The sequence below is a fragment of the Mus caroli genome, unplaced genomic scaffold (assembly GCF_978045245.1).
Source record: "Mus caroli unplaced genomic scaffold, Mus_caroli_1 scaffold_5, whole genome shotgun sequence".
In the NCBI taxonomy this organism is placed as follows: Eukaryota; Metazoa; Chordata; class Mammalia; order Rodentia; family Muridae; genus Mus; species Mus caroli.
In genome coordinates this window covers 150,073,755-150,101,418 of record NW_028227260.1, presented here as the reverse complement: position 1 = coordinate 150,101,418, position 27,664 = coordinate 150,073,755, and the positions used below count along the sequence as shown (strand labels likewise).

The 27,664-nt window shown below is 43.1% G+C and overlaps 2 pseudogenes; both read left to right on the top strand.

Annotated features, from left to right (window-relative positions):
- Nucleotides 1-186: 186 nt before the first annotated feature.
- Nucleotides 187-2,752, top strand: LOC110287370 (F-box/LRR-repeat protein 17 pseudogene; annotated as a pseudogene).
- Nucleotides 2,753-8,513: 5,761 nt separating this feature from the next.
- Nucleotides 8,514-11,693, top strand: LOC110287048 (WW domain binding protein 1-like pseudogene; annotated as a pseudogene).
- Nucleotides 11,694-27,664: the final 15,971 nt, after the last annotated feature.

The window sequence follows — 27,664 nt, the reverse complement described above, 5'->3', positions numbered from 1 at the left end:
AGGCCCCTAAAGAACCTCTGAGCAGGGGGGCGGGCCACTAGCTAGCCTTTTGTCGGGCTGGCAACCCAAGCAGGTGAGCCATCCCTCTGCCCCCCTCCGCCCCCGCACCCCCCCCTCCTCCCCCCCCCCTCCGGCGCGCCCCCAAGGCCGGCTCCGCCCCCTCTTGGAGTGGGTGGTGTGCTCCTGCGGCTCCTGTTGTGTCGCAGGCACACGCGCCGTTGGCGGAGCTGCAGATAAAGTGGTCTGAGCAGGACAGCCGCTGCCCCCACCAGCGCGCTGCCTGAACGGACCGAGAGGCCTAGCGACCCGACTCGCTGCCTCCCTCGAGTCCCCAGAGCTCGGGCTCAGCTTTCTCCAGGCTTCTGGGCCCGAAGTATGTAGCCCGCCTGCGGCCCGCCTAGGTACCCAGCGGCTGTCGCCCACCGGGCCGTCGAGGCGGCCAGGTGCGCAGCGCGGAGCGGCTCGCAGCGGGGCACAGGCCCGGTCTGCCAGCGGCCTGACCGGCCATCGGAGCCTGCCTCGCGGGCCTCCATCCCGTTCTCTCCGGCTCGCCCTCCTAGGGCCGTCTTTATGGGCCACCTTCTTTCGAAGGAGCCTCGGAACCGTGCGAGCCAGAAGAAGCCTCGTTGCTGCAGCTGGTGTCGCCGCCGGCGCCCTCTCATCAGGCTGCCGGGCCGGACGCCGACCAAGTCGTCCCCACAGCCCGCGGCGGCGGCGGCCCGCAACCGGGACTGCTTCTTCCGCGGGCCCTGCATGCTCTGTTTCATCGTGCACAGCCCCAGCGGGCCCGCCCCCGCCGGCCCAGAGGAGGAGCCGCCGCTGTCGCCGCCGCTGCCGCGGGACGGGGCCTACGCCACCTCCCCCTTGCAGCACCTAGAGCCGCGCTACGCGGCCTTGGCGGCCGAAGACTGCGCCGCCGCGGCCCGCCGCTTCCTGCTGTCGTCGGCCGCCGCCGCTGCCGCCTCCTCGGCCTCGTCGCCCGCCACCCGTTGCAAGGAGCTGGGGCTGGCTGCCGCCGCCGCCTGGGAGCAGCAGGGCCGGAGCCTCTTCGTGGCCAGCATGGGGCCGCTGCGCTTCCTGGGGCCGCCGGCCGCCGTGCAGCTCTTCCAGGGGCTGCCGCCACAGACGGAGCATCCCTTGGCCCCCGACCTAGTGTGCAACTGGAAGGACGACGAGCTTCCCGACTACACCTACTGCAGCCAGCCGCCACGCAGCAGCGGCGGCGGCGGCGGAGGACCTGTTGGGGGAGGTGGCTTGCTGCTGCAGCCACTGGATGCTGGCTACTGCCAGGCCCCAGAGCAGCCCCTGCCAGTGATCGGCTCCAGGCCCACCTCTCCTTCCTCAGAGTGTTCCTTCATTGAAGCTACCGGCGACACTCTCCGGGCTGGAAGCATCACTGCGTGGTCCGCCCAGCATCAGGCTGAAAGCCGCAAAGCGGACTGTCCGAGGGTCCCCGATCCCTTCGAATTCCTTAGAGATTCGCCCCCTGAGCCCCTAGACATCAACCAGCTACCCGGGTCCATCGTGCTTGAGGTGGATCTGGACGACTAGGTCCAGGGATGCGAGTTTTTCCCCAACGCAGCCCCCCCGCCCCCCTTCCCGAGGCTGTCTCTGTCCTCCCCCTGTGCAAGGAGGAGTGGGATTCCCTGATTCCCTGACAGCCCGGGGTCGCTTGAAGGGGAGACTGGGCAGCCAGTCGCCCCGTGCTTAAGGCCTGTTTTGAAGTAGAAAAGCTTGGAGTCTGCTGAATGCCTTGTCGTAGATTAGGTCCGTTTCCACAATTCAGGATTCATTTATTGCTTTAGCAAATCCCGATATAGAAACTATTAGATTTCTGTGGAATAAATATATGCATACTTGAGCAATTTCTATTTGGTGGGTAACAGCTTTACATACCGACGTTTGAAAAAGTTTTCAAACTGTTTTCAGGTTTGGTCGCTGCTAGTTAGTGCCAATAACTTACAATTAAGCATGTACCATGATCAGTCACTGTACCAGCGCTTTATAAATCTCATGGGTTTCTCCATTTGATGCTGTGACATAAATCCTGTTAATATTTATTGTATTAAAAAAGAAACTGACATTCCAGTGTTTTGGGACAGATGACTTACACCAGTGAGCCCTGAAGAAGAGGAAATCGTGGTTGAAAGACTGGATCAAGGTCACACCCATAAACTAAAGAGCAAATCTGGGACTTGAACTAGGGACTTTCGGCCAGCTTGACTTGAAAACCAAACCAACTCTGTTCTTTATGCCGTTGTTCCTCCTTCCTATGTCCTTACCTTTCTTTATGTGCAATGGATTACCAGAAGTCGGAAGTCTTTTATGTTGGGGGTTGGGTGAATGAAGAAGTTAAGTGCCTGGTGGGAATTTTATGTCAGTGTCAGTTACTAAGTAAAATGTCCTGCTTTGTCAGCGCTAGAAACAAACTTTGTGACAGTTTGTGTTAAGTTATTAACTCCCCTTCCCCTTGTTTCTTGTCTTTGTTCCCACACTTTTTTCTGGAGGTTATAAAATGAGAACTTGAGTTTTCAGTGTGGATGATATTTAAATAGCACTAGCCAGAAAGAACCTTCAGGAGACTGTGGCTACTTTCCTTGTTACTGAATTAACTGCCAATGAATTGTAAATGTTACTGTCACATCAGTGTACCTTATCTGAGTAGACTTTTAACATATGTGTAATTGTGTGTTTGAATCTGTTTTACTGTGACATTGATGTTCTTGTGAAAAATACAGCAAAAGACTAAATAAGTTCCACATTTCGTTGTCTCATAATCTAATGATTTATGGAGTTTTACTTGCTGGGGGAAATATTACTTTGTGTGTTCAGGGGATGAATTTAGGGCAAAGTCTTGAGTCCTTATGTCACTGGAAAACACAGATATTTACAATTCATAATAGTACCAACATTATTTTTATGAAGCAGCAACAAAATTAATTTTATAGTTGGGGGGTCACCACAACATGAGGAACCATATTAAAGGGTTGCAGCATTAGAAAGGTTGAAAACCAGTTATATAGATAAATAAAACATCAACAGAACGATCAGAAAGAGCACAAATAAATGAATTAATGATACAACTAAAAAGTTGGACAAGCAGAAACAAACCAAGTCCAAAACAGCAAGAAGTAATAAAAACCAGAGCAGGAATCAATAAAACAGAAAACAGTACACAGAATCAAAAAGTCTAAGAGCTGCGGCTCTGAGGAAATAGACAACATTGGCAGGCTGTTGGCCCAACTAAACAAAAGAAAGGCAGGACCCAAATGAACAGAATCAGGATTGAGCTGGGAAAAATCACAACAAACACTAATAAAGAAGTTAAGAATAATATAAAAAGGAATACATTAAAAACCAGTAATTCATTAAGTTGAAAATCCTAAAAGAAATCAATGAATTCTAGATTCAACTAAATTACCAAAATTAAAGAAAGAAGAAAACAACCTAAACAGACCCTAGCAAAGGAAATTGAAATAGTAATCAAAAGGCTTCAAGTTAAAAAAAAATGTCCAGGCTCAGGTGGATTCCCAGGTTTTCAAAGGAGATCTCCAGGTAATCTGTCTTAAGCTTTCAAACAAACAAACAAACAAATACATAAACAAAGAAGTAAATAAGTAAATAAATAACAGATGCCAGAGAGGTGGGGGGAGAAGGAGAGAGGGAGGGAGGGAGAGAGAGTGAGAGAGAGTGAGAAGGAGAAGGATGAGAGGGAGAGAGAATGAGCAGAAATGGGAGTAGGAGGGAGAGGGAGAGGGAGAGGGAGAGGGAGAGGGAGAGGGAGAGGGAGAGGGAGAGGGAGAGAGAGAGAGAGAAAGAGAGAGAGCTATATAGAGAGATATATGCTCCTAAGCACATTCTGTGAAGCCAGTATCACTCTAAAACCAAACCAGGTAAAGACACAATTTAAAAAGAAAACTACAGGCCAATAACCCTGATGACTATAAATTCTAAATGCCTAATAAAATACTTGCAAGTAGAATACACACATACATAAAAATGATTACTAACTATGATAACATTGGCTTTATCCCTGAAATTCAAGTCATAAATGTAATAAACCATATAAGTGGAGAAAAAGACAAAAATCACTTGATCATCTCAATAAATGGCAGAAATGTCTTTAACAGAATCCAACATGATCTCTTGATAAAAGTCCTGGATAAAATAGAACTAGAAGAAACATGCCTCAACATAGTAATAGCTAAATACTAGATACCTACAACCAACATCATCCCAAATAGAGGAAAAACTTGAAGCAATCCCACTAACATCCTGTATAAGAGAGGAGTGTCCACTATGTCCACTCTCTTTCAATACTGTGGTCAAAGCACTAACTGGAGCAATAAGGCAAGAGAAGGAAATAAAAGGGATATCAATAGGAAGTGAAGAAGTCAGATTGTATCTATCACAGATGACATGGTGTTATATATAAGAGTTTCAAAAACTCTACCAGAAAACTTCTAGAACCCATGCACAAATTTATTAATTTGGCAGGATACAGAATGAACTTGCACGAATCAATAGCTTTTCTGTACACCACTGTGATGGTTTGTATAAGCTTGGCCCTGGGAGTGGCACTGTTAGGAGGTGTGGCCTTGTTGGAGTAGGTGTGTCACCCTGGGAGTGAGCTTAAGACCCTCACCCTTGCTGCCTGGAAGTCAGTCTTCTGCTAGCAGCCTTCAGATCAAGATGTAGAACTCTCAGCTCCTCCTTGCACCATGCCAGCCTGGATTCGGCAATGTTTCTGCCTGATGATAATGGACTGAACCTGTGAACCTGTAAGCCAGCCCCAATTAAACGTTGTCCTTATGAGAGTTGCCTTGGTCATAGTGTCTTTTCACAGTAGTAAAGCCCTAACTAAGACAACCACCAACAAACAGGTAGAAAGAGATCACAGACACACTCTCATTCACAATAGTCTCGAAGAAAATAAAATATCTAGAAGTAAATCTAACCAAGGAGACTAAGCTACCTTTACAATGAAAACTTTAAACCTGTGCAAAAAGAGAGAAAGATACTGGAAAATGGAAGCACATCCCATTGCACATGGATTGGTGGGGTTAATATTGTGTAAATGATGATGTCACCAAAAGCTCTTGATCATTTCAATTCAGTCTCATTCCAAGTCTCCATCTCACTCTTCACAGAAAAAAATTATCCTAAAATTCTTACAGAACTACAAAATATCTAGATGGCCAAAAAAGGACAGTGCTATAGGGAGTACCATTCTATTTCTCAAGATATTACAGAGCCACAGGAAGAAAAAAAATGTGAAACACAAAATCAAAGATCCAAACACAAGACCCCTAATTTCAGCCATTTAATATTTGACAAAGATGTCAAAAACAGAAGGTGGGAAAAAAACCCAGCATCTTCAGCAAATTTTGCTGGGAAAACTGGAGACAGAAGGATCAGGTCAAATAACAGTAAGGATGTCTGAAAAGTCATAAGGAACCACACCATTAGACAGCTACCTATAAAACACTTACATTGGTATATAAAAATACATATATAATTTAAAGTAAAATATCCCATCTGGGCTGAAAATGCTCCCTTCAAGAGCCAAAGATCTTCTACTTCTTTAGAGGTGTTGGTCAGAGTTATCTAGTAGATTCCCAGAGAACTGCAAGTTATTTACCCAGGTTCCTTCACTCCCTGCTTTCACACCAGAGCCAGAAGATACCCTGTACTTCAGATGCAGGGCCCAGAAGCCCCTGAGCTAGAACTGAGCTGAATGCCTTCTCCCTGAGGACTAACTTTCATGGTACAAGAATGTACCATGCAAACTCCCAGAGGGAGGCAACCAACAGTCCTGCCCAGCTATGGTGCCTATGAACACAGCAATAATCAGCATGGCACAATAACTGTAAGAGTTCAGTAGTGGCATACAGACCTTGCTGGTAGCCAAAAATGCTCTAATTGGATGGAACCTGCTGAACAAGAAGGAAAATCATACCTGTTATTAAAAACCTGGCCAACAACTCAGGGCTAGCGAAGTCATGGATCTTGGAGCACAGTCCCAACTGCTAGGCTCTGAGATCATTATAGAAGTGTGTGTGTGTGTGTGTGCGTGTGTGTGTGTGTGTGTGTGTGTGTGTGTGTGTGTGTTGATCATAAGAGCCTGAGGAACAAGGAGTTTGCTGTGAGATTGTGTCTCCTAGAAATGTCAGAAACTCTATACATGAATGTTTACCTACATGATTGTCTAAACATAAGCTGAACAAAGATGACACCTATAGACATGCTAATGTGGAAGGAAGAAAGCTTGGGAAATATCAGTTCTGCATAAAGAACTACAGGCAACTAAAGGATGCTGAGAGTAAAAGAAGTGTTCTTCCCCAGGGAAGAACACTTGGCTATACAATACCAAGTGGTCAGCTCTGAAAATATACATACAAGTATCATTATACAGACTGAGCAGGTAACATTTGTGTATGTAGGAATATGTGTATACGAGTGTGTACATATATGTATACACACACACACACACATATATGTAAGCCCATTTAAATCCATTAAAGAAATAAGAAGAAAAGAGACCACTAAAATCAGGAACAAGATGAGGATGTTCACTGTCCTCCCTCCGTTGAACATAATACTTTAAGTATGGACCAGATCAGTAAGACAAGTGATGGTGATAAAGGGGATGCAAATAAGACAGGAAGAAGTCAAAATGTCTTTATTTTCAGAAGCTGATTCTGTACACAAGAATCCCTAAAAAGTCCAGCAGAAACTCCTCTAGCTGATAAACACACTCAGCAAAGTAACAGGATACAAAATTAACTCATAAAGGTCAGGAGCTTTCCTCTATACACACGGCAAACACCCAAGAAAGCTGTCAAGGAGTAATACCATTCACAATAGTCTCAGATAAAATATCTTGGAGTAACTCTAATCAAGCAAGTGGAAGACTTGTATGATAAAAAAAAAAACAACAACTTTGTCTTTGAAGAAAGAAGTTGAAGAAGACATCAGAGGATAGAAAGACCTCCCAGGCTCATGGATCAGTAGGATTAGTAGTGAGTGAATGGCTATCCTGACAAAAACATTCTACAGATTCAACATCATCTTCATAAAACTTCTAATGTGGTTTTTCACAGAAATTGAAAAGATAACATTAAGTTTTATCTGTCTTGATGCTCTAATAAATACTTCAAATATTATGTTGGATGGGAGGGAGGAAAGTGAACATCCTTGTCTTATTCATGATTTTAGTGGCCTTTTCTTTAGTGAATCTTACACACATACATACACACACACACATGAACACAGACACACACATGCATGCATGTGCACATATGTATATTATTCTTAAATACATAAATAAGAGCTGCTGTATATTGTTACTTGAATGTATCCATTCTAAAGACTGACCATTTGATATTAGATAATCAATTGGTGTGTTCTTCCTTGGGAAAGATGACTTCTCCACTTTCAGCATTCCTTAGTTTCCTGTAGTTCTTTGTGTAGGGTTGAAATATAGATGACCCAAGATATATCTGTGACATGATCCAGGTATGCCATTATTGGACATCCACCTGAAGAATTCCATACCCTAATAAAGAAACCTCTGCTCATTTATATTTACTGCTGTTCTATTGACAATAACCAGGAAATAAAAACAATCTAGATGTTATCAACCAAGGAAGAGATAATGAAAATGTGCTGTATTTACACAATGGAATATTAATTAAGCAAAATGAAATGAAGAAATTCACAGGGAAATGAATGGAGCTAGAAAGACTCATTGTGAGTGAGGTAACACAGCCACTTTCCGTTTGGATTTATGTTCAAAACCACAAGATAAAACACTAATTTGTTACCATTTTTAGGCCAAAACCCTATGGCTAGGTAGCTCCTAACCTCTAGTGGACAACCTCTTACTGTTGTTCAGCTCAGTGGACATAGTATGAAACCAATTCCTAATGAGTTATCGTTATACAAATAAAGCCTCATTGGAGAAACCTCTTTTTGTAATGTGTGATTGTTAACACAAAGCCTCACAACTGGCCAGGGTTAGACAGGAAGATACTGTAAAATGCTGAGCCTTGAATAGAACAGACATACTGCTCAAATTCTTCCCAAGGCTCATGGATCACTGCAGAAGACAAGCCAGAAAGAATGTAACAGCCAAAGGTGTTGCCTAAGTACAAGTCACCAGTTTCTTCTGGACACAGCATGGCACATGTGAACTCATTGTTTCCTCCTCCTTTTGTTCAAAACAGATTCTTGAGAGAAGAAGGAAGCAGAGGGAAGAAGAAAAGAAGGAGGAGGGTGACAGTGCCATGGTGGAGGAACAGGAAGAGCAGGGGCAGGGGCAGGGGCACTCTACACTGGACACTGCAGTGAACAGTCTCAGTGCTGCAGCTCTGAATTCTGGTATAAGTCCTTGCCTAGGGAGTTATTGGCATCCCAGGGTCTCAGTTACTGCCTCTGCTCCACAGGCAGAGGAAAACACGTGGCGTCCAGCCTTTTCTCACTCTCTTGGGGACAATGTTGGCTTCTGACTGATGTGGACCATCATCATCTTCCGGCGGTGCTGCTGTGTCTGCCACCAACGCTGAGCCCAGGCAATGCTGAGCCCAGGCACTGCCTTCAGACCCAGCAATGACAGCATGAAATCAAATTGATGGCCTACCAGGAAGCTCACAATTACTCATCGCTGCCATTTTAGTTCAGGTTTTTGCCAAACTATTTATTACCTCCTTATGAGGAAGTGATGAACCTTCTCCACTACAACAGTAGCTGCTGCTGCCTCCTCAGGGTAGTCCTGCAGTTGGCAGTCCTCCCCTCCCCCCCCCCCGGCCCCACCCCCCCCCTCCCCCGCTCCAGCCGGGTGCTGGTCTGCCCCATGGCCCCCAGGGAGCACAGGTCCTTTGTCTGAACCAAGAAGAAGCAGCAAAAGACCCTTCCTCATCCCAGTGTCCCTGACCCTCGGCCCTCTGAAGGGTCTGCTGACTGGGCAGCCGTTAAAGCCCTTGGAATGGAGTCTACTGACTCAGTGGCCAGCTGTAGGGAGCTGGACCCAGGGGCCTTCCTGGATAGGGATTCAGTGTGTAAGGATGAGCTACTGAAAGATTCAAGCATGATTGTGTATTCGCCCCCCCCCCCCCGCCCCCGACAGCAAAGACAAGACACCCAGCAGACATTGATTCTTCCCAGGTGACTTGGGCGTTGAGGTGTGGTGTGTGTGTGTATGTATGTGTGTGTGCAAACAGGGCTACCATGATGGTGACTTTAAAGAATTCAATACGATGCTCTGGATGGGTCCCTGACTACTCTGACAATTGTCACATAGACCTCCTTTAATGAAGACAGAGGGCTCTGCCTGCTTCTCTGAGGCGTAGGCTTGAGATCAAGGGTAGCTCCATTTATCCACAGATGCCTGTCTGTCTGCTGCAAAAGCATCATTAATGAACAGGATTCACCAAACTTTATGGCACAGCTGCTCCTGGAGCTAGGGCAGGTCCTGCCTGTATTCAAGAGCTTGACAGCAACCGTGGTCAGGGAGACCCACAAGAAAAGAATTAATTGACTTTTGGAAATGGTACAGCCACTTTGTCCTTTTCATTTTTCTCCTCCTGTGTCCCTTTTCTCTACATCTCCACGACAGATTTGGGGCATGGATGCCTCCTGTTCCCAACAAAAGCAGTGTTGTAGACGACGGAGAAGCTAGTTTTGTGACTCATTCTGTGCCCCTGTCATTTTCAGAGTTGTATTTCACCGACCTGCTTGGCTGAGAAACAAGTGTTTAGAAAGCCCCCCTCCCCCGCACCTGATGGCGGGGGTGGGGGGGTGGGGGTGGGGGTGGGGTGCTGGGACTGTGCTCTGAGCTGCTTCTCAGTGTTGGAGTGACTTTGTCAAAGAACTTCCCGGTGTCTCAGTCTGGCAGAGACAGTTTATCTTGGCCCTGAGTGAGGAAGGAAAGCCTCAGGGGCCTGGGGATTGCAACCATGGCTGCCAGCATCTGCAGGGCTGCCATTGATCTGATCCTGCGGGAGAGTGAGAACAGATGGACAGGTTGATCTGACAAGCCCCAGGTGGAAAGTACACATCTGTGTATGGTAGAGGGGCTCCTCACAGCAGGCGTCAGCCGCCTTAGCCTTGCACTTCAGGTAGAGAAGATTATACTGTGTCTTTTTGTTTTCCTTTACAAACAAATCACAAAGGCAGGCAGGAATTCTGGACAAGGGAATTCTGTACCTCTCCCCCAAGTTGGGTTTCTAAGTGTCTGGCGACTGTTGGGCCAGGAGGAGAGACAGTGATCAGGTCTGTGGTGGTAGCCCCAGGCCTTCTAGGAGTGGAGGCCTAAGTTTGGTGACTAGTAGAGACCTCCTCCATCTTTGCCCTTTGTCTGTGCCCACAGGTGATCAGTGGTCCCTGCCCAACCTAAACACAGTCTGCAGTCTCTGTCGCCCTGTCCTCTGTAAGCAGATGGACTGAGGAAGTTTTGTGTCCTGGGCAAGGCAGCCTCAGAGCCTGGCTCTCACATAGTATTTTTGCTTGAGGTCTGTCATTTGTGTGTTTTAAACTGAACACCTAGACTGAATACGCAGGTTATCTGGGATTTTCATGGTGCTCCCTGCCCCTAGCTTCTTGGAGGTTTTGTTAGGGTTTCCGTTGCTGTGAACAGATACCATGACTAAGGCAACTCTTATAAAGGACAACATTTAATTGGTGCTGGCTTACAGGTTTAGAGGTTCAGTTCATTATCATCAAGGCAGGAACATGGCAGCATCCAGGCAGGCATGGTGCAGGAGGAGCTGAGAGTTCTACATCTTTATCTGAAGGCAACCAGGAAAAGACTGTCTTCCAGGCAGCTAGGAGAAGGGTCTCAAAGCCCAGTCTCACAGCAATACACTTCCTCCAACAAGGCCACACTTATTCTAACAAGGTCACACCCCCTAACAGTACCACTCCTTGGGCCAAGCATTTTCAAACCACCACAGACTGTGTAAAGAGCCTCTTGCAGGAGGTGACAGTGATGTCTAACAGGACCCTGGGTCTGGTTACTGTTGTCTGACCCAGGAGTACAGAAGCAGCTGAGATGAGCATCCCCTGCCAAGTGCAGTTATGCAAGGAGTTTGGTTCTTCCTCTGCTCTTGAAGACTCAGCAATGCCCTTATGGTGAGAAAGGAAAAAGGAAGGAAAAAGTCCACATGCAAACACACATGAATACATCCAAGGCTGTAAAGTGAATGCCTGTCTGCATTTGGGTTTGGATGCACAAACCAACATACTTGTCAAACAAAAGAGAACTCTACATAGTGATGTTGGATGATGATGATGATGACGATGACGATGGTGTGTGTGTGTGTGTGTGTGTGTGTGTGTGTGTGTGTGTTGTATGTGGCCTGGAGCCCTGTGTTCCTGTGAAGATACTTTGAATGGTCCATTCTGCTCACATTAGCCACACATCTGGAGCACATACGGCCTTCTCAAGGTAATTTATTTTATGCATTTACTGTTTACTGAATAAATGTCTGACTGTATTTGGGTGCATTCCACAGCCTTGTGGATGGCAGCACCTGTGTTTGCCAGCCACACTGCTCTCCAGGGAGAGGCTCCTTAGTCAGCTAACCACTGTGATTTGCACATCGCTCTGTGGAGACTCAGAGACCTGTGTTCTGTTCCAAGTACAGGGAAACATCCGGAACCCGTCTGTCACTTTCCGACAGAAGCTCTATTGAATCTCGAGTGACAAACTTGGACTGGTTGTGACCCAGATATGCACCTGCTTAGGGTCATCCTGGGTCTCTGGCAGATACCTTGGAGCCAAAAATCTGTACCTCCTCCATCATGGTCTAGAGGGTTGGTGTGTGGCAGAGGCACCTGAGCTGCAACCCTCAGGTACCTTCCCCACTACCTTGTTAAAACCCCAGACACCTCACTGAAGTGTCTCATGGGAGAGTAAGTTTTCCCTCAAAATGAATCCCTCTTTATTTATCTGATGATGAACAGGGACCAATCTCAAGTCTCTTTCCCCTGGCAGAGTGGGGAGCTGGCCTGAGAGTGACTATCTTTACTGAAGCACTCTCCATGATTACTAAGCCACAGGCTGGCTTTAGGCCATTCTGACACTCAGAGAGAGCACAGGAAATAGTGAATTAGGGCCTGGGAGACTTGGCTGAGTTGGGTTTCCAGGTAAATGGGAGGAGAGGGTAGGCATAGGTCTTGGTGCTCTGGTCAGATTTGCAGCTGCTAACACACTTCTGTGTGGGGTACAGTACTGCCCATCAGTTACTGTGAATATGTGTATGTATTTTAAGCAATAAGACTCGGCTGTTCAGACTCCCCTGGACAGTCCAGTTGATGCATATCCTGTGCTGTGGTTGTTCTGAAGACAACGTGGCTCTAACCACTGTGAGAAGCCCTAATTAAATCAGTCTCAAAGCCCCCCACCCCAATAGTACTGCCCCAACTCCTCTCCTCTCTGGGTCTACCCTTTCTGTCTCTCATTAGAAAAGAATGGGTTTCTAAGAGATAACCACCAAACATGCCAAAAGAAAATTGAATAAGACAAAGCATTTAGTTTCACAGAGGCTGTTAAAGTATGCACAAGACTTCTGTATGCCCAAGTCAATCCAAGTCCCAACATAGAGAAGATAGTTGGGCATGAAATCCCACTGGTAGCTCAGGAACAATAGGCAGCCAGGCGATGGGGAGTCCATTTTCTTTGAGAGTGTATCCTCTGGGAAGTCAAACTCACTCGAGTGGAAGGCCACACATCCAAGAATATTTGGGCAGAACAAACTGGTTTTGATGAACTTTTTTTAAAAAGACACAAATGTGGGTGGCGGTGGTGGTGGTGCCTGTCTCTAATCCCAGCACTTTTGAGGCAGAAGCACGAGGATCTCTGTGAGTTCTACGCCAGCCTGGTCTTCCGATCGAGTTAAAGGACAACCAGGGCTACACAGAGAAATTCTGTCTCAAACAAACAAAACAAACAAACAAACAAACAAACAAACAAACAAAATCAGGACCCAAAGTTGGATGATTTGAAAGGGGGACGTGTCTGGGATTAGTTGGGGGAAGGGATGAATAACATAAAAAAGATTATATAAATTTTTTAAAGAAATAATAAAAATCTACGAACTCAGCACAATGACCCTAACATTGATGCAAGACACATGATTCAGACAGAAAAGCCAACGTATTTTGACATTTAGGAAATTAACAATTAAATATTAATATCTAATGCCAGACACAAAGTCACATTTAGGTGAGGATGAAAAGACACATACAATTAAAGTAACAGTAAGACTGAGAGAAAGCAGTGAAATTTAAAGAAACAGAGCTATGCATTGCTCTGAGGCTAGTACACTAAAGACTGTCACATTGCAAAGGCTGTAACGGCCAGCTATCAGGGATAGCAACAAGAGAACTAGCAACATAGTTGGTGGAATCAAGGCTCTGATTGTAAAGTTCATACTGAAATGCAAAAGCACGTAGCATAGCCAAAACAACGTGTGAGGCGGTAACACTAGGATGAGACACAGCCTGACTTCATGTTATTCTCATGCTTTACGGCACGGGCACTAGGTGGTTGCAGTAAAGATCAAGCAGAGGCCACAGAGGGTAGTGCATACCTGTGATGCACAGCAGTGAAGAGGCAGATGCAAGAGAATGAGTACCAGCTTGAGAGCAGCCTGATCAGGGCAGGGAGTTGCACGCTCCCCAAGGCTACATACAAACCAAATACCAAGAGACACGTGTGTTCCTAAATGGAATCCCAGTTACTCAGGAAGTAAAGGCAGGAGGATTGCTGGGTATCAAAGTTTTAAGACTCTGTCAGTAACACAATGTTCTTCCCCTTTAAAGAAAAAAAAAAAAGCAAATAGAGAAAAAAAAAACAAAAAAAAAAACAAGGTAACCCAGACGTAAACTTTCACACTGGCCAACAGAAAAAAAAACTTAAATATAAGAATGTATCATTTTTTAAAAATTCCATATGTGCACATAATGTATTTTAATATTTACCCCCCCACACTCTTCTCCCCATCTTCTCCCAGATTGGTCCCTGACTTTTACACTTCCAGCCAACACTGCTTCCTCTCTTTTTTTGTTTTGTAACAACTCATTGAATCCAAATTTTCCTGCCCATATAGTTATGGGTACATTGTCATCATCTGGAGAATGGGGTCACACCCTAAAAGAAAACTGGCCCTCCTTCTCCTCCAAACTTCATCAAGTGACTTCATTTGTCAGTTATGGATACAGACTCACCGACCATCTCCCCTCCACACCAGAATATTGACTGGCTTGGGCTTGTTCGGGTCTTTCATAGGTAAATATAGTTGCTATGAATTCATGAGAACAGTGGCCCTGCCATGTGAGAAAATACCCCTTTGCTCCAGTCCTCCCTGTTATTTGGCCCTTACAAATCTTTTGTCTTTCCTAATGTTCCCTTAGTCTTGGGGTGAGGCAGTTGGATGTGATGTCCTATTAGTGGCTCCTCTCCCCACACATACAGACATAGTTCTGACAAGTTGTGACTTACTGCATGGATTGCTTTTCACTACACAAAGAAGCAAGCATCTCCGATGGAGTCTGAGAGTTACACTAATCCATGGATGGAAATTTCCAGCATAATTTGATACTATGTTCATTTAGTAAAATAGCACTATTATCTTTATCCTGAGGCCTGGGAGCTGTCTGACCTTGCATTCTTGATTTAGCATACCAGACAAGTGGTCCTTCCAGTGGAACAGGCTTTCATTTCAGTCAGGAATCTATTGGTTATCCCTATAGCGTGCATACCCCTATATACCTTTGGGTATATCTTGCCATGATGGGTATTTTGGTATCTGCAGGGCTTACAGCTGACAAAACTGTTGATGACTCCTCACTCTCCCAGAACTGTGCATAGTACATTTTGTACTTTAAAAGCCAGCCAGTACAGAGGATGCTTTCTGGTAAATACCAGTTTGAGTTTTCCATGACCTGAGAATAAAACGTTTGCCATTTCTAGCGAAAGTGTTTTACCACTAAGATCTGCGAGCAATCAAAAGCAACAATTTGAAGAGGCAATGTACTGAAGTAAATGGTTCTGTGCCAAATTGATATCAGCAGGCAACTGCAGACTTGAATCCCTGCCTCTTTCTCGTCATATAAAAAAAATAAAAATAAACCAGATTCAATCGGAGTCCAACATGGAAAATGTAAGAGTGTAGACCGCCTAGAAATAGGCACACTAAGTAAATTTCTTAATTTATGGATATAAAATGTTATTTAAATATAACACCCAAATCATGAGGCAGCAAGTTGCTAAGTCTAGGGTAGATCAGTAGATCAATTTTTCGGCTGGCAAAACACCCAGAGTTTGACTCTTGAATATCCAGAAACAAAGCCAAACAATCAAGAAGAGAAAACTTCAAGAGTAGAGCCAAAGATACTCAGGTAACAAATATGTACATGAAAATATGTATCAATGTCAGTAAGTAAATAAATATTTAAACATAATCAACAACTACATGTCCCTTAAACTGGAAAATATTAGAGACAGGTTTGGTTAGTCCCTACTGTTGTAAAGGTTAATTTTGTTCACTGTTTTGGTATACATTCCATCATGTCCGGGAAATTACAGTAACAGGAGCTTGAAGCAGCTAGTCACATTCTCTGCACTCCGGAAGAGAGAAGGATGAACGCTCAGCTTGCTTTCCCATTGTGTGTTCTGTTTAGGACTATTGTGCAAGGAATGGTACCACCCACACTTGCTGTGTCTTATTCTTTCAACTAACCCAATCTAGATAATCCCTCACTGGCTTACCCAGAATTGTGCCTTCTAGGTGTTTCTAGATTATGTCAATTCGGCGATCTAGATTAACTAGTGCAGTTAACTAGCTCAGGGCATACCAAAAAGTCACAGAAACTCAACAAGTGTGGATACTGTTATGCTTTGAATGTGAAATGTCCAAGATGCACATGTGTTGGAATCTAGGTCCCAAATTAGTGATGCTCTTCTGGGAGGTTTTGAAATCTTTTGGACATAGGGCCGAGCTGTTAGATACTAGGGCATAGGTGTGGGGGCTTGAGTGGGCCTTAAGGAGTACATACCAGGTTCTTTTTCTTGTCCAAGCTGTCTGCTTTTTTGGCCCTCTGATATGAGATGAATAAACTAAGCCATAAATTCCCACCATCATAGACACAGTGCTAGTTTTTAGGCTACCTTTACCCACAAAGATAGACTGTATTCTCTTCAACTATGAGCCCAAATAAATCCTTTCTCACTTCAGTTGCTTATGTCATGGATATGGACAAGCACTATAGTAAGAAAATACAGAAAGTTCTTACCCAGGATAGGGTTGCTATGGTAGATCTGACTCTTCTGTTCTTCAGCATTTGGGACTGATTTATGTAAAGAATGCTTATGGGTTTGGTTCAGACCAGGAAAACCTTAAAATCCTATAACAAAGATTAAGGGGATATCCTGGTGAGAACTGCAAAGACCAGACTTCAGAAATAAACTTAAGCTGTACAGGTGATACTTTGCAGCCTTCAGTGGGGAATAAGGACTCTAACATGAAATGAGAAAGAAGAGATTTGAGTATATTCTAGTGAATAGTTTGTCAGTGTCTTGTTTGCTGTAAAAATTTTAATAAGAATTAATTTTGAAATAATGGGCTAATGAGCATGATAGACTAAATGTCAAGAACAAATCTTTTCGGGCCTGCGAGAGAAATGGGTCAGTGGGTAATGTGCTTGCCGGGCTAGCATGACCACCAAGGTGATCATTATGCAGGTACAAGCCAGGCATGACATCACAAGCCTGCAACCCAGAACTGAGGGAAGGGGACAAGCAGATCGTGGGGACTTGGTACTCAGTCATTCTAACCTAAACTGCAACTTCCAGGTTCAGTGACAAAAATATTGCCAAGAAGCAAAATAAGAGGATGTGACAGTATCAGCTTTTGTCCTTCACAAGCACTCTAAAGAGAAAGCTCACAACACGCATGTGAGTACACACACACACAGACAGAGACAGAGAAAGACAGAGACAGAGAGCGAGCAAACACACACATACACTCTTGCATAAATAAATATTTGTAGGAAGATATGAGGAAACTAATTGCTTTATATTTTAATCTAACAATTATTTTAAAAATGAAGAAATTGACCTTTAAAAAGGAACAAAGAAAATGCCGAGAGAAGATTCAGGGAAGGGCTTATTGTGGAGCCCAAGGTTCTGGATGCTCTCCCTGCCAGAAAAACTGTCACTTTGATAAGGGCAACATTGTGAGATCTGTGCTCTGGACAGAAAATCTAGACAAAAAAGAGAGTCATCGCTATAACATGTGACTAAGGTAGCTGAGACTTTCTTATTGCAGTTGCTTAGTTACTTGGGGGTGCATATAAATTCTAATCATATGCGTGCTCTTTGCTAATATTGTTAAAAGGATTTTAGACCTCTTGGGTCTTTACAGAAAAAGCACGTACAAAAGTGCTTTTCAACTTTAATAATTCCTTCATAAGCTATTTAAATGTCATAAGGATATTGCAGATAAATCCCAAGATAGAGCATCTGTGTAAGAAAGAGACTAAAGAATAAGGATTTGAACGGTGAGCTCTAGCATAGATAGTCTATTTAGACTAATGACTGTACAGTAGTGGGCGGAATGATGGAACTTGGACATGAAGAAAAGCCTGGGTAAGCTTAGGAGGATTCTGGAGTAGCCAGAACTATGGAAAGCAAAGATGCCAATTTAGATGGGAGTACTCAAGGACCACACCACCACTCTCAAGTACTTCCCGTTCCTGGAGCCTGGACTAGCACATCCATTCTTACCTCACATGCCTCACGCACTTTCCCCGAGTAGTTTATGACACTGTCTGCTCTAATTTCTTGGTTCTCCTGGGACAGTTGGATCAGGGCCATTAGTCTTTTCTTGAAGAAACAGTTCTTCATTCCTTTGTATCTGATGTAGCTTCTTTTTGAGGGACTCTCCAACAATATAAACCCAGGCAAGCTAAAAAAAATCTAGGATCATGTGTAGAGCACTCAAGTACTTATGCCATCCTTATGGCTTCAGCTTACCCCATGGCCCCCAATCTTTAGGTTTGATAATTGAGGTAATCCATGAATGGGCAGTTCCACATGGAGCCCAGAAACTACAAGCATCGTGTGTCTGACAGACTCTTGCAACACAATTCTCCCTAGTACTGCAACAGAACAGCTGGAGCCTTCCTTACTGAGTTCTTCCTCATGGTTTGCTTACATTGTTTTCCTCCAGCATCCACGACCATCAGCCCTCAGTGAGCTGAACTATCCCACACCAATCACTCATTAAGAAATTTCTTCATAGACTTGTCTATAGGCCAGTCTCTGCAATCTTCTCACCTCCCTCCACTCTTCTCAGATAACTCTAGCTTGTGTCAAGTGGACAAAATAAAAGCAACCCTGACAGATGTGGACTCTTAGTTTGTTTTTCTGTTGAGGCAGGTTGTAGGTGCACTATCAAGCTGACAGACAAACTCTGGACTCAAAAGGTTTCTCGTGTGTCAGGCTGTTAGGTAACTTACATTTCGGTGTTGTTTTACAGACTTGTGCTCCTTATGGAGATTCTCTCTCCCTCCCTCTCTTCCTCTCCCCCCTCTATGTGTCGTCCTGTTCAGAATTAAAGGGATGATCTGATTGCCACAGGTTGAATGGGAGGATTATTGTTTTCAGTATCAAGGAAAGAAGAAAGATAGATCTCCCAATTTCAGTGAATATGGGAAGCTATTTCTGGGCATATTTACACAACATTGGAATGAAGAGGGCTGGGATCTCCAATTCTACACAACCAGGTATCATTTATGCTGATGGAGTGTGAGGCTCCCACTAAACTCAAGTAAATGGAGACTATTTCAAAAGTACTTATGGAGGAATCTCTGGGGCCTCAAAAGATTGCAGCTTTATCCCAGAGGAGATGTAAAAAGATCCCTTCAGGCAGAGGTTATTTGGCACGATCTCTGATTGAGGAAAATTCAGGGAATGTGGTTGAATTATACATATTCTAAAACAATATTTGATTACAGTTTCTCCTCCTACTCCTTCCTGCTCCTCCCCACCTCCTTTTCCCTCTGGATCTACTCTGTTTCTGTCTCTCATTAGAAAAAAAGAACAGTCTTCTAAGAGATAATAATAACAAAATGTAACAAAAGAACCTATAATAAGACAAAACCAAAACCATCACATGAAATTTGAACAAGGCAAACCCACCGAAGGAAAAGAGCCTCATTAGAAGACACAGGAATCAGAGACCCATTGTTTACCCATTCAGGAGTTCAGAAAAACACTAAAGTGAAAGCTATAATATATATGCAGAGGACCCCCTTAGTCCCTTCCTTTATGTCTAACCTCTCTGGGTCTAAGGATTGCAGTTTGGTGATCATTTATTTAACAGATAATACCCAGATAGAAGTGAATACATATCATATTTATCTTTCTGAGTCTTGTTTATCTCACTCAATTCCAAATTGATCAAAGACCTCAACATAAAACCAGGTACACTGAAGCTGATAGAAGAGAAAGTGGGGCATAGCCTTGAACTCACTGTTACAGAAGAAGACTTTCTGAACAGAACACCGTTAGCACAGGCAACAATTAATAATTGATTTTTCCCTAGTTACATCTATTTGCCTGAAAATTTCATGATGCCATTTTTAACAGCTGAGTAATATTCCACTATGTAAATGTACCACATTATTATTATTTTTTTTTATCAATTCTGTTGTTGGGAGACATCTAAGCTGTTTCCAGTTTCTGGCTATTATGAATAGAGCAGCAGTGAACATGGATGAGCAAGAGTCCTTGTGGTAGGATAAAACATCCTTTGCCTATAGGACCAAGGGTTGCATAGCTAGATATTGAGGTAGATTGATTCTTATCTTCTTGAGAAACTGCCACACTGATTTACAAAGTGGTTGTACAAGTTTGCACTCCAACCAGCAATAGATGAGTTTTTCCTTTGCTCCACATCCTTTCTAGCATGAGCTGTCACTTGTGTTTGATCTTAGCCATTCTGACGGGTGTGAGTCTGACTCTCAAGTAGTTTTGATTTGCACTTCCCTTATGGCTAAGGATGTTGTACATTTCTTTAAATGTTTCTCAGCCACCTGAGTTTTCTTTCATTGAGAATTCTATGTTTATATTTCCACCACATTTAAAAAAATTGGATTATTTGAATTTTTTGATATTTATTTTTTGAGTTCTTTATATATTTTGGATATTAGACCTTTATTGGATTTGGAGTTGGCAAAAATCTTTTCCAATTCTGTAGGATGCCATTATGGTTTAAATGACAGTCTCCTTTACCTTAAGAAGCTTTTCAGTTTTGTGAGGTCCCATTTATTAATTGTTGCCTGTGCTAACGGTCTTCTGTTCAGAAAGTCTTCTCCTGTAACAGTGAGTTTGAGGCTATGCCCCACTTTCTCTTCTATCAGCTTCAGTGTACCTGGTTTTATGTTGAGGTCTTTGATCAATTTGGAATTGAGTTTTTTTTCAGGGTGATATGCATTGATTTATTTTCATTCTTTTACATGCAGTCATCCAGTACCACTTATTGAAGATACCTTTTTCCAGTGCATATTTATTTTAAAAATCAGGTGTCCATATGAGTGTGTGGGTTTATGTCTGGGTCTTCAATTTGATTCCATTGATCAACATGTCTGTTTTGTGCTGATTACTACACTCTCTTCATTACTGTAGCTCTGTAGTTCAACTTGAGGTCAGGAATGATGAGACCTCCCACAGTTCCTTTAATGTTCAGGATTGCTTTAGTTATCCAGTGTGTGATATTAATTGTCCTTTCAAGATATATGAAGAATTGTGTTTGAATTTTGATGGGGACTTCCTTGAATGTGTAGATTATTTTTGGTGGGATGGCCATTTTTACTGTGTTAATTCCACTGATCCTGGAGCATAGGAGATCTTTCCATCTTCTGATATCTTCTTTAAAGGCTTGATGTTTTTATCATACAAGTCTTTCACTTACTTGGTTAGAGTTACCCCAAGGTATTTTATATTATTTGATGCCATTTATTTCCCCGATTTCTTTCTCAGTCTGTTTATCCTTTGTATAAAGGAGGGCTACTGATTTCTGTGAGTTAATTTTGTATCCATTCACTTTGCTGGAAATCTTTATCAGCTGTAGGAGTTCCCCAGTGGAAACTATCATGAACTATCTTAGTTTTATCATCAATGGTGATTAGAAATTTTGCTGGGTATACTAGTCTGGGCTGGCATCTGTTGTCTCTTAGAGCCTGTAGCACATCTGTTTAGACCATTTTGCCTTTTAGAGTCTCAATTGAGAAGTCAGGTGTAGTTCTTATAGGTCTGCCTGTTGCTTGGGTTTTTTTCCCTTTGAAACTTCCAATACTATTTATTTGTTCTCTGTGTTTAAGTTTTTGATTATTATGTGCCTATGGGACTTTCTTTACAGATACAATCTATTTGGTGATCTGATCTGTAGGCTTCTTGTATCTCTTTCGTTAGGCTAGGAAAAATGTTTACTAGGATTTTGTTCATTCCCAGATTTCATGGATGTTTTCTGTAAGGAGTTGTAATCATTTTCTTTGACCATTCATCTTTTTTTATCCATTCATTTTATCTTTTTAAATGACTGATATTCTTTCTTCTGTCTCTAGCATGCTGTCTGTAGAACTTTGCTTCTGTAGTTCCTGTTCAACTTCCCAAGATCTTCACTTCCAGAATTCCCCAGGGTTAGGTTTTCCTCTTAGAAAGTTTATTTCCATCTTCAAGTCTTGAACAGTTTTATTCATTTCCCTTGCACTCTTTGTGTTTTCTTGGATTTCTTTTATTAAGGTTCAGTTTTTTTTAAAGATTTATTTGTTATTATATGTAAGTACACTGTAGCTGTCTTCAGACACCAGGAGAGGTTGTCAGATCTCATTACGGATGGTTGTGAGCCACCATGTGGTTGCTGGGAATTGAACTCAGGACCTTCAGAAGAGCAGTCGGTGCTCTTAACCGCTGAGCCATCTCTTCAGCCCCCTTGGATTTCTTGAATCTTTTCCTCTTTAAGGATTCTATCATCTTTATAAGGCTGTTTTGGGGTCTTTTTCTTGAATTTCAGCTATGTTGGAATATTCAGGACCTGCTATGGTAGGATAACTGAGTTCCAGTGGAGACATACTGTCTTGACTATTATTGAATGTGTTTTAATGCTGTCATCTAGACATATGCAATTGGGATAATTATAGGTCTGGGTGATGATGATGTCTGTTTTTTTTTTTTCTCTGTTAGGTGGACATTTACTGAAGCAATACACAGTAGTATTCTTGGAAAATACATGCATATGATATTAAAATGGCACACAAGGCCATACTTGCCTATACCAATATACTACTACTGCATAGATATCTAAATGCTTTGTTTACAACAAAGCATATGGGATCATTCATAAAATGCTGAAGTTGCTTGTTTAGAACAGCGCCACAAAAGTTCCTAAATAGACCAGGATTGTGGGAACACAGTGAAGATTATAGTACTTTTACAACAGCAAGGACGTTGTTATATCGACGAATGTCACAGTGATGCACTATAATGAAGTGGTGACTGATATACAGAAAAGCAAACACATGAGAATTTTATTGACACTGAACAAGAACAAATAGGAGATCACAGCATATGCATCTATGACGGAAGCAGCACACAGTGGCATCTTTGAAAATCACACGGATATTTGACTAAAATATGGCACAATGGCATACTCGTGTATGCCAATGTGCCTCTACTTCAGTGATCCATTTACAACAGAAATCATACAACTTGGCATTTTTTGAATCCAAAAAACAGTGCCTAGGTCTCCAAGTTTCTCAGATGCTAGAAAAAAAACACAGTGAAAATGATTCTAATATTATAATAGCAAGAAGTTTAGCACCAATCCAACAAAACATTTTTGTTCTGTAGCAGAAGTGGTGATTGATATCCTGGAAAGGAGAGCAGATGAGAATATCATTATAACTGTGTGCCTTGGTACTGGTCAATCAAGAAAGGGATAGAAAAGCAGTGTGCATGTGCATCTATAAATGAAGCAGTACACAGAGGGATCCTCGGTGTGTGGGGGGAACCTGCCTATTTGACTAAAATATCACAATGGCATAATATAATATACCAACATACTGCTGTTGCAGCAAAATCTAAGCTTAGTTTATAAGAAAGCTTATGAGTTCATTTGTACAACTTGGACATTTCTTGAATCAGAACAGCAGCACCCGTGTTCCCATGTCTCCCAGAGTTGTTAAGAACACAGTGATTATGTTAGTACATTTTCAACAGCAAGACCTTTGTTATACAGAAATTTTATAACTCCAAGAAATGAACTGTAAGAGAAGCGCTGATTGATTTGCAGAAAAGCAGAGAACATGATAATATTATTGTAGCAAGCACTGGTACATTGACTGAGCAAGGATGAAGCAGGAGAGCACAGCATATCCACCAGGAACTGAAGCCCTACACAAATACATCTTTGAAAAAATGCACACGCATTTGACAACACCGCACAATGATGTAGTTGCATAAACCCATGTACTACTACTGTAGCAGAATCTCTATTTCGTTTACAACCAAGTGAGCTAAGTTGCTTGTACAACTTGAATGTTCCTTGCATCAGAACAGCATCACATACATTTCTAAAGGACCTGGATAAAAAAAAAAGATGTTGATAGTCAGAGTACATTTAGAACCACAAAATGTTCTATGAATGATCCTCAAAGAGGTATATTGTTACAGAGCGCTGATTGATTTTTAAAAATGCAGGACACATGAGATTATTATTTTTACACTACCCAAAGAGACTGATTAAACAAGAATTTAACAGGAGAGCACGGCATGTGCATATATTATTGAGGCAGCAAACAGTGGCTTCTTTGGAAAAACACATGTACATGTGACTAAAACACCTCACAGTAGTGTTTTTGCTAAAATCAATGTTCATATAGAATATATGATTGATTTAAAGGAAGAAGAACACATGAGATTAGTATTGTAGGATCCTGATTGAACATGAATGGGATCCTGTAGGCTTAGATCTTTCAAACCCTATTTTATTTAGGGTTCTTCAACACTTCTACCTCCCTCCCTTCTAGACCACTGACTAAAAGTAGAGTTGTGGACCTGTTTAAAAGTAGTTCTTTGGGGGCAATTATAATCTTCATTGTTAGGATCTCAGCAGCCCAGTTCAATAGCAAACAGCAAACATGAATCAGTAGTGACAGTCCAGTCCAACAGCAAACAGGAAACATGAGTCAGCAGAGACTCAAGCTGGAAGACACTACATTGCTCTGCCAAATCAACTGGAATACCACGAGAACTATTTTTGTGCATTTCTCTCTACAAAATGAAGATCCAGTTTCTATTGAAGACCGGCAAAGTATCTACAAGGCTCAGCAATGCAAGAGCATTGTTAATGAAGCCCCATGAAGTGTTACACAGTGTATCAACGCAAGAACATCCTCTCACTTTCTGTGGGGTTAGATTTTTATTCTTTCTAAACACCACGCACCTTCTCAAGCAACCACTCCAGCAAAACATGATATGCCCTCTCATGTATTTGCTTCAGAAAAACACCCTCTCACGTGTCTGCTTCAGCAAAACATCCCCTCACTTAGATTCCAAAATAACATCACGTGACACAACTGAGTTTCCAAAGAAACCAGAAATTTCCCCTTAAAGAACCATTTACTACAAAAGCGTAGTAGTTTATTCGTACAGCTTAGAAGTTGTTGGCATCAGAGTGGCAGCACATATGTTCCTAAGAGATATGGATTGTTAAAAACACATCAAAAATGGTAGTACTATCAAAAATAGCCAAAAATGTGTGCTACCAATGCACCAATGCAATTCTCTACTGTTCTAGAAGTGATGGTTTATGGATCTTCCTGCTCTTGTGGATCATCAGCCAATACAGTCCATGAGCGGGGGTGAGGGATGGTCCAGAAGCCCTGCGAGTATGTAATATAGCACTCATGGTGCACATACTGTGTGAGGCTTACATCTATACTCAAGAATTCATGATACATGTACTATTGGGGGCTCACTCCTATTACTCAGAAGTCATGGTGTATGTAACCTTGGGGTGCTCGTGATTATAAACTAGCACTCACAGCGTATGTATTGTGAGAGGCTCATGACTCTAACCCAGCACTCATTGTGAATGTACTATACAAGACTCAGAACAATAACCCAGCACTCATGGTGTGTGTACTGTGATGGGCTCATGCCTGTAACTCAGGAATTATGGTGCATGTACTGTTAGAGGTTCATGCCTATAACCCAGGAATCATTTTGAATGTACTGTGTGAAACTCAAGCCTTTAACCCAGCGCTCATGGTGTGTGTACTGTGATGGGTATGGGGTTAGATACCACAGCAGTCATGCTGCATTCAGGGCATGAGGCCGACACTATTTTTTTTTTCATTTTTTATTAGCTATTTTCTTCATTTACATTTTGAATGCTATCCCAAAAGTAACCTATACCCTCCCCCCAACCACCCACTCCCATTTCTTGGCCCTAGCTTTCCTCTGTACTGGGGCATATAAAGTTTGCAAGACCAATGGGCCTCTCTTCCCAGTGATGGCCGACTAGGCCATCTTTTGATACATATGCAGCTAGAGTCAAGAGCTCCGGGGTACTGGTTAGTACATCATGTTGTTCCACCTATAGTATTGCAGACCCCTTTAGCTCCTTGGGTACTTTCTCTAGCTCCTCCATTGGGGGCCCTGTGATCCATCCAATAGCTGACTGTGAGCATCCACTTTTATATTTTCCAGGCACTGGCATAGCCTCACAAGAGACAGCTATATCATGGGAGGTCAACACTTTTATCCCAGAACTCATGGTGACTGTACTCCGAGAGGCTAACACTTAAGATCGAACACTCATAGTACATGTAGTGTGGAGTGTTCATGGATGTAACCCAGCCCTGGGGATGGGTGCACTATAGACTCACAACTGTAAAGCCGCAATCATGGTGCATGTACCATGTCAGGTTCATGCTTGTAAGCCAACACTCACAGAGCATGTAACTTGTAGGCCAGCACTTGTGTATACTGTTTAGATCGTAGCAGTTATAACCCCGCACTCATGGTGCATATACTGTGGGAAGCTGATGGCTCTAACCCAGCATGTGGTCCATGCACTGTTGAAGACACAGGCCTGTAACTCAGAAACCATGATGCATGTATGTGGTAGCCACAGAAGTTCCTGTCCTCATAGAAAAGCACTAGGGGAACCAGGTATGTTTAACACACAGAGCTGTCTCTTCAAACGGAGACATGTAAAACCTGTTTTCTGCCAGAAGGCTTGGAGCAGACATAGTCTTTGGTGACTTTTGCACTGTCTGTGTGGTCCAGTTCACTCTGGATCTGCCTCCAGTCCCTTATTTTATGCTTGTTTGCTTCAGCAAACGCATCTTTAAGGAAGACGTCACTTGCTCTTTACAAAGAATTTTGATTTAGTCATAGCTTAAGTGTTGTTGTACACAGAAGATTGAACTAATTATCACCAGGAAACATTTTGCTAAATTGTGTTGTGCTTAAATACGCCTAAAATAAACTACTTGAGGTCAGACTCTCGAAGCTTGAGACAACACCAGCTACTGAGTAGTGCTGAACCCAGTTATAACATCTTGCCTCCCACAGATACTCCGCTAGCCATGGTGATTGCAGAGACCTGCACATGTACTGCGGAAGGACTATGCCCATAACACAACAGCAATTGGGAATGTGCTGTGGAAGACTCAAACTAGTAACCCAGCCATCTTGGTGCATGTACTGTGGGGAACTTATGTCTAAACCCAGGTACTCATTGTGAATATACATTGCTACTCTTAAACCAGGCACCTGGAATTCATGGTGCAAATATTGTGGGAGGCTCATGCCTATGACCCAACATCCATTGCACAGTTACCGTGGTGGGCTTATGGCTGTAACACAGTACTCATGGTCTATAGACTGTGTTAGGCTGACACCCTATCCCAGCACGCATGGTGCATGTGCTGTAGGATGCTCATACCTGTAACCCAGCATGCCTTGTATATGTACTGTGTAAGGCTCATACCAGGAACCTAGAAATCTTGGAGCATGCACTGTGAAGGGCTCACAACCATAAAACATACCTCATGGTGTACGTACTGCGCTGGCCTTATAGCTACAACACAGCACTCATTGTATATGTAGTGTGTGAGGCTGACACCTGGATCCCAGCTCTCATGATGCATGTACTCTGGGAGGTTCCATCTTGCAAGCAAGTACTTATGGATTATGTACTGCTGGAGACTCACACTATGAATCCAGCACTCTTGGTGCATATACTGTGCGAAGCTCATGCCTACACCAGTACTCATTGTGGATGTACTGTGGGAGAATCAAACCACTAACCCAGAAACCATGCTGCATGCACTGCAGGAGGCTTGTGTTTATAACAAGGCAGCGTACTGTGGGAGACTCATGCCTGTAACTCTGAATTCATGGTGCAAGTGCTTTGGAAGGACCATGCCTGCAACTTGGCCTTCACAGTTCAAGTGCTGAAGGAGGCTCATGCCTGTAACCCAGTAGTCATGGTTCATGTACTGTGGCAGGTACATCCCTTACAGCATCTGGCAATGGGCAAGTCTTCCAGAGAGGTCCACCTGTAATGCATCCCTTAAGTGTTTGTAC